This window comes from Micromesistius poutassou, assembly GCF_964030765.1.
Source record: "Micromesistius poutassou genome assembly, chromosome: 2".
Taxonomy (NCBI): Eukaryota; Metazoa; Chordata; class Actinopteri; order Gadiformes; family Gadidae; genus Micromesistius; species Micromesistius poutassou.
In genome coordinates, this window is record NC_140272.1 from 9,216,882 (window position 1) to 9,225,621 (window position 8,740).

Genomic DNA, 8,740 nt, shown 5'->3' on the forward strand with positions numbered 1-8,740 from the left:
ATTGAATATATAGAATGCTTAACCTTATGTCTGGTGACTTAAGATAGGTCTTACTTAAGATAGGTCAAATGTTGTGTGTTCTGTTTAAGTGTACTTAAATCCCACATGACTCAACAAGTAAAAAGCCGTTAGTGTGCATTTGAAATGTAATTTGCTGATGATAATTTATATAATTCAAGCCGTACCTTGGTAGCCATTTCCTGATGAACAGCCAAGCACCTCAGAAACTACAAAGAATTGTAAAGCATTTTTACAAAAGCATCTCATTTAAATTAAAGACCTATAGTTTCCAAGTAAGAACTGATTACAGAAGATGGCAAGTAGGGGAAACCTTTGAATTCCCAAGTATATCTTCAAAGCTGCCTGAAATTAATTAAAACTGCATTAACTTAGTCTATGTTCGGAGTGGTCCAAAGGGGGCCTTACACCACTTATCTACCCACTAATGCGAGAGCGATGATGTAATTTGTAAGTAGGTATAAGTAGTTTGATGATGTAAGTATGTAAGTAGTTCCGGCACATGAGGAAGTCATGGGAGCTCAGAGGGAAGATGCTTTCACACCATGGAGACCAAAGAACACTCAGAGATGGGCCACTTCTGACAAGCTAACAAGACAACGCTGTTTAGATGACACATACAACTCCTACACTGCCCTCCTGTGAGGGCTGTAAGTGCTGTATTGTCTCAACACACAGCACTGGTGGAATGACTCCAGCTCTCAAATGCACTGTAGAAACATGCCGCCTTCTGAAACATGCGATTTATTTTCTTCTCTCTGTGTTTCAAGAGGTAAATTAGAAGACATAAGATCTGCTGCAGCGTCACAATATAAGTGCTGCATAAGCTTCCCTCACTGCCAAGTCCCCTTTGTTCTTACCATGGTCCTGGAGACTCTCTTTGTTAGATTTAAGTTGGCCGGGAGATTAATATGACAAGGCTCACATTGGCTGTTACACCGAAATACTGTACATGATATGCAGCCAAGTAATGACAATAGATTAACCTACAGATGAACCTACACGTGTATCCAACATCAGAATCACTGTGTTTGTACTACTGAAACAAGACTGGAAAAGGAAAGCATTTCTTGGTCCATAATGGCGATGGGGATCCATTGGAACATCTAAAACCCAAAGCCATCATACTGGAGGCTTCCAGGTTCTCTGTTCATCCACCTAGGCCACATGGAGAGGCCAATGTGAAGCACACAGCCCTGCTTATCACAAAGCTGCCGTCATTAATAGAATGTATCTCAATATCCTAATGTGTGAAGGAAGCATTCCCCCCCCAGATAGCATTGCATAATAACTTGTGATTACGTGCCATTAGGAGGAGCTGCATTCTAAATTCAGTCCCAGGCTTCTCCGCACCAGAGGTGATCTAGGGGCCGCTCCCTCCTTTGATTTTTTTTTTGCAGTGCAAACTAAATTGACATTTTAAGCATTTGTTATTTTGCCTACAAATTTGAGTCTATGTGACCTTTGAACTCTTTCTTCCTTTATTAAAGCTAGCGAGCGTCTAATCCGACACATTAAATCCTCCATCCTCCCAGAAGTGCTGAGCTAACCAAACTCTGGCGACGTGCATAGCGTTAGCTGCGGTTCCTCACCTCTTGGCTCGGTGCTCTACTGTAATTTAAACACCACAAAGAAGAGCCTTGCTCAGCACCGCTCCAAACCACCTCAGAAGGAGCTATTTTTCAGCTTTTGTTGTTGCCATGTGTACTTTTTTTTAAAATATGTTACATATGAATGCAGCTTCATTATCAGGACCGCTTAATGTTTTATGTTGTTGTTTTGGTGTAAACATGTTACATATGAATTCATCTTTAATTTCAGGACCTCTTAATGTTTTATGTTATAGTATTGGTGTAAACATGTTACATATGAATGCAGCTTCATTATCAGGACCTCTTAATGTTTTATGTTGTTGTTTTGGTGTAAACATGTTACATATGAATGCATCTTCATTATCAGGACATCTCAGTGTTTTATGGTGATGCTCAGCTGTTAGTGTTGTCAGAGTAAAGTGAAGAACATGTCTAGTTAGATCCTGCTTTGTGTGGGTCCAAGCTGGTGCAAAAATAACATCCTGGTGTCTACCCAAAAGAAGGTGAAAGATCTACTACTCCTAGGAATATGAGCTGTGTCTTGGCAGTACTATCATCCATGTGTGCTGGCTAGCAGACACCAGACTTTGAGTGCTTTATATTGCAGGCTTGTCGAGGGTTAGAATAAAAGCATACACATTTACAGGCAAATTCACACAGGAATCCTCCTTGTGAATGTGTACCCAAGGAGAGGTAATTCCAGCCTGCACTATGGCCAAGGCATGGGGGGTATGAATTGAACCTGCATGATATCATTGGATCATTTATCACTCGAGTGCCTCTGAGACTCAGGGTTGAGTGCAGAAGGTTGCATATTCCAAGTTGTTCACTGGCTCCTGCCATATGTCCACCTCCCCAGAAGAGGGGCTGTGTGAACAGGTCATGATTGGACTTGGAAGGACAGAATAGGAAGAAATTTAGGAAATGAAAAGGGAGTCCAAAGGCTCTCTCTCTCATTCATTCACCTATAAATAGAGCGTGTTCGTTCATAACAGATGGGCCTGGAACCTGGCGGTACTGCCGACATCTGGAGCGATGAGCCCACACAGAGAGGCTTGCATAGCTTTCATCACCAGTTCCCCTGCAGGAGAGCATGTGCACTGAACACAGAGTGGAGGGTTTGAACACAAGTTTTAACACAAGTCCCAAATGCAACCGGGCCAATGCATGAATAGCGTTGCCTTGGCATCCAGTTCAACAAGAAGTAGAAAGCAAGTATGCCTCCACATGTTTATGTATGTGTGTGGTACATGCTGATAAGGTCAGCATATACCAATACATCTTTTTCAATTGCTTATATTCCCAATGCATAGACTAGAGACCATGTGGACATTAGCACAAGAGGAGCATGCACAAACAATAATACACATGACATTATTAAAGGTGTTTGCACATGTGCTAGGTTTAGATGATCTTGTTTGTTGAGTTGTTGAGCCTTGTGTAATAACAGGTCTACTCATGCCATGGTCCATGTTAACAGTATCCCAGTGGCTGACCGCTTGATAGAACGAGGGATTAGTTAAGAGCTTCTTTGAAAAGACTCATAAGAATCGTAGATTGCATTCAAATACGAATCTTGATGCTGACCAGACTTTACCTTGGACACTCCGTCCTAAGGAGTTCTGCATGGAAATCGGAAATCGCACTGGTTCTGGTCTGCAAATTTGCAAAGATGATTATCTTTTTCTATTTATCCTCAAAGCTGCCCTACATGCCCCCAGAACTACTCCCCTGATTTAATTCAGATCAACGTTCCCTGCCCCTGCCCAACATATCTGGTTGTTTATATCATGTTGTTGCATTAGATGTCATTGCTAGAGATTAAAAAATAAGTCATTATAGACTAGTTCAAAAGTAAACAGAGCGATCATGTCATACTGTAAGTCCCTGTAAACATATATCAAATGCTATATTTTATGATTGACACATACAAATAAATGAGGCTTGCTCTAAAAAAAATTGGTAACCCTTCCTTTTACAGTCCGGTAATTACCAGCTAATTACCTGGTAATAAGATGTATTTACTAAGTAATAACAGGTAGTTAAATGTAATTACCTTGTAATTACCAAGTACTTACCAGATAATTACCCAGTATTTACATTACACATTTATCTGGTAAATACCAAAAAGTTACCTGATATTTACTAGATATTTTCCTGACATCTACCAGGTATTTACCCAATAATTACCTGGTAGATATCATGCAATTGCATATTGTAGACAATAAACCCACTGAATGTGTTTATATGTGACTTTGTTAGGGTGATAATAACTTATATATTTACCTGGTACTTACCAGGTATTTACTCAAAAATGATTGCATATTTACCTGGTAACTACTGCTTATTTACCTGGTAGTTACCTGATATTTACCTGGTAAATACCAACAAGTTACCCAGTATTTACTAGATATATACTGAAAACTACCAGGTATTTATCCAGGAATTATAGATTATGTATTACCAATCAACCTGTGTAGTGACAGTGAGGGTAGTAATGACTCTGATATTTACCTGGTAATTACCCAGTATTTACTTGATAACTTGCAACTATTTACTAAGTAATTACTTTCTAATTACCTAGTAGTTACAATTTACCCAATAACCCCCATGTATTTATGCAGATATTAACTGGTATTTACCCAGTAATTACAAATGTGTACCACGTACATTCCAAAACATTATCAGGTAAAACCCTGTGAATTACCCTGTAAGGAACGTGGAACTGTACTGTAAAAGGAAGCGTGGTTTGTTTAAATGAAATTACCATATACTTTCCTGGTAATTGTATATTATAATCCTCTACCACCCATTAGGGTGTGTAGTTTTGAACATGGTATCTGGCAAAAACTCCCATATCTCCCTGATAATTATCAGGCAAATATCGGGGTGATATCAGAGTTTTACAGAGTAGTTACCCTGTTAGAGAGGTGGAACTGTACTGTAAAAGGAAGCATGGTTTGTTTCAATGATATTACCATATACTTTCCTGGTAATTGTAGGCCTAGATTATAATCCTCTACCACCCATTAGGGTGTGTAGTTTTCAACATGGTATCTGGCAAAAACTTAGCCTGGCTCCGCCCGCCCACCTACTTCCGCCCAAATTTCATTTTCCCTTCAGTAGTCAGTCTGGGGCTGGGGCTTGTTAGTGGGATTTTGCCTGAACAAATTTCTGTGTGACCAATCAGCGAACAGAGGAAGTGGCTGAGAACGATGACGTCGAAGTAGCGACGTATTGTCAATGACAAGACCCAGCCTCGACAGTTGACTTCAAACATTATCTCTGTCCTTACTATCGAATATTAATGTAGAATTTGTAATTGTTCCTTGAACTCTAAAATTAGATGAACAAAACCTGCAGCTATCGTTGACAGACATCTTCACGCTTCATCTTGTTTTGTTTGTGTACACAGCCTGCGCATGCGCGCAACGTAGTTTCCGGCCGGTCCCGGCGCATGACAAACGTCACTACCAAACGCTATTGCGATTGGTTATGGCAGATCCAGAGTGGCACTGGGCAGATCCAATAGTTTTAAACTTCAACAGACACCCGCCTCCAAGTGAGTGAACGTTTGCCAATTACAGCAGTTCCAGACCTTCTGTACAAATGAAATGAAGTACGATGGTCTGGTAGCACCAGGCTAGCAAAAACTCCCATATCTCCCTGATAATTATCAGGTAAATATCGGGGTGATATCGGAGTTTTGCAGAGTAGTTACCCTGTTAGAGAGGTGGAATTGTACTGTAAAAGGAAGCGTGGTTTGTTTCAATGGTATTACCCTGAACTTTCCGTTACATAAAGATACAATGCATTTTGTTACACTCCTTCACACAACCTGTGACAAATATGCAAAAACAGGTGAACTGTCAAAGAGACTAATTTTAATCCTCTTAATCTGCAAAATTTGATGAGAGTAACAAAACTCAATTCGCATTCAACGAAGCATACGTAATGACGCATGATACGTAGCACACGGACACGTGAGGGAGCAGGGGGAGAAAAACTTGGATGCAAGTTGAGGTCGGACCACCACCCACGGATCTTCTGCAATACCTCCACCTTGGTAAGAAAGACAAGCGACCCCCTTTTTCTCCATTTATTTACTTGAAATTTTTGGATAAATTGTACCTCTTAGAGTCTTGATTAACTTTGTGAGGAAGAGAGAGAGAGAGAGAGATTACACACGCTCTGCACCGCGTGTAGCAAAGACTAGACAGACAGAAAGTGGAGGAGAGGGCCGGGTTTGCTGGTTGAAGGTGAGAAAGACAGACTCCACTCTCACATAATATCAGAGCTGCCAACTCTCACGGTTTCACCGTGTGACACACGCTTTTGCCTGCTTACACACGCCACACGCGTGTAACACGCGTCCGTCCACCGCACCCCCCTCAACAATCCCGATCACATACACACCCGCAGACCCTGCTATAAGGTATGCATTACAAGATTCTACAGAATCTCTCGTCAGCGAAAACCCAAAAGTTGGCAGCCCTGTAATATTCTCAGTACATGTCAGGTGTCGTGTGTTCACGTTTAACACCCGAGTTTGTCTGGTGCATCACACACATCGTCGAACCGTGTGAGTCCATACATTTGTATATGCTCCACATTTGTATTGTCCTGAGCTGTCAATCTGTCTTTAGCTTCCCTACGTTTATCAGCTGTCTGTATCCACACTGGTTTATTAGCTGCTACATTACACATTACAAGCCATATGATCAGTGAAGTATTGACATTAAATCAAATGTCCAGGTGATGTTACCTGAGGTAAAATCAACTATAATGAGATTAAATTCTGTGAAATGTAACAATACAATAGTAATAATAATATAATAGCATCAGCTAAACAGAACATGATGAAAAGCTTTAATATAACTGAGTATTAACAGTATGATAATATAACAGCTTTGACACATAGGCTTCATGTCCTGCTTATTAAAAGATTAGAATATGAATGTAGTTTATTGGAGAATAAAAAGCAGCACTTTGACTATTTGTCCTCTCCACTTTATTCATTAATTTGATCATTTTACAGACAATAATTTAATAGAAAAAAAATCCTAAAAATAAGTACAGTATTTACAATACATACCTATCTGAAAAATGTTTGTGCTAGTGTCTGTAGTCCTGGATGCAGGGCTGACGTATCTCTGCAACTGCACCCATTGTATCTTTTCACCCGAATCCACCACACCATCCGCGAGTCTCTACGAGGTCCGGTTGCCACAATACGTCCGCCCTGCATGCAGCACTACAGGAGAGAGAACCATTTTTTAGACTGTGGGGACCAAGGTTGCCCCCAAAATGTTTTTTTAAATTACCTACGACAACTACAAGTAAATCTTTTAAAACAAAATCAAAAAATATTTATATTGATTATGGTGGGGTGACGTGATGTCACATTTTTAAGTACTGTACCCCATCACCCCCGTATCTGTTTTGCCTGCTTTTGTGATGCTGCTGTTCTTTTCATGTGAAAAATGAAAATAATAATGATAATAAAGAGAACTCATACTCAAACTCATAGATTTTCTAACTTCTAACATTTTATTTTTTCTAAATTTAAGAGCAACGCAAAAAAAGGAATGGGGATTCCTCTGACTCAGATGACTCTTATGAGGATCGGAAGAGGAAGAAGAAAAATAAACACAAAAAACATGGGTCTTCAGACTCCTCTGATGATGACTGGAAGAAGAGCAAATCCAAAAAACCCTCATTTGGAAAGAGAGGTAACCCATCATCTGGAAAAAGATGGCTCACATTTCTATTGCTTCTGGAACAACGCACACACAAACAGTTGTTTGACACTGTTGTTTACACACTTCAGCAATATTATGCACCATTTATTTTTTTATATATATTTTTAAATGCCCCCAAAATTTGGTAAATGCACCCCGTTTTATACATTGAAGGCAAAAGTTTAATTTTATTTTATTTATTTTGATTACATTACATTGAAGCTAGATGACCTGGTAGCTAATGGCTTTTTGCATAGAGCTTTCAGACTCCTGTTGGACCTACATGGACCAACCAAGGTCTACCGAAGATCACATTTCAGTCACATTTCCATCATAATTTCAGTGTAGCATGCTCATGTATTGTTTTTTTTTGATGTGGCATAATGCTAAGGTAACACTTCTCCTCCACCCAAACACAATCTTATATAGGCTATATTTACCACAGTCAAGGCTGGCCCTATTACGAAACAGCTATGTAGAGAGTATCCACAACTGTATCAATTTAACCATGGAGTGAAGAAGAGTAGTGTACTGCAGACACAAGATGACTGGTTTAACCCCTGATCGTGTCATGTCAGGATTATAAATATATTTGGAATTATTACACAGTGTTAATCTATATTTTCTTTGGATGATCTGTTTTGTAGTTCTGAGCCCAGAGGACATTGTCCACCACTACCAAGCGGTCCTAAAAGTCTTCAGGCGAAACCGCAGCATGACCAACACCTGTGAAGAACTCGGAGTGGACAGGAATACCATTGCAGGGACTGCGGTCATTGCAGATGTCATGATAGCCACAGAGGGCGCAGACTTTGGGGAGCTGCCCCTCTTCAAAGAAAAACAGACTTTAGCGAACTACGCAAAATTATGCAAGGCATTTTTAGATGCCAACAAACCCCTGCAGGAAAAAAATGAAAAATGGCCACAGAGCTGCTCCCTATCAAATATAGAATGCCAAAGTGAGGGATCAAGCTCTAAAGTGCAGTAATTTCATGTCATTTTTTAATTTTTTATTTTATCACTGCACTGTCTTTTTGTTTTATCTGGTGGGGATTCAACCACGTTTCTTGTATCCAAAAACCTTTTAGTGGGTAGTTGGACCCTGGTTTATTTTTAGTTTGTTATCGTTCAATAACCGTTGACTAGCCACTAGTTTGTTATTGTTCAATAACCGTTGACTAGCCACTAGTTTGTTATCGTTCAATAACCGTTGACTAGCCACTCCCTTCCAATTCCACTAGGATGTTGTCAGCCTTACTCATTTTATTTAGGCGTAGTAGTCAGTATGCATGTTGCATCATCAAAGTTTTATTTTGTTATGACTATTTCTACCTCTTCTGACCCTGACACTTTTTTGGTGTTAGATTCCATACAAGATGCAACTGCACT

General features: G+C 39.9%; 1 pseudogene across 1 annotated transcript; it reads left to right on the forward strand.

Moving 5' to 3' along the window:
- Positions 1–5,621: 5,621 nt before the first annotated feature.
- Positions 5,622–8,314, forward strand: LOC311339371 (coiled-coil domain-containing protein 106-like; annotated as a pseudogene). Its single transcript has 3 exons — positions 5,622–5,676; positions 7,181–7,342; positions 7,999–8,314. The product of its transcript is annotated as a coiled-coil domain-containing protein 106-like (transcript).
- The last annotated feature ends 426 nt before the right edge of the window (positions 8,315–8,740 follow it).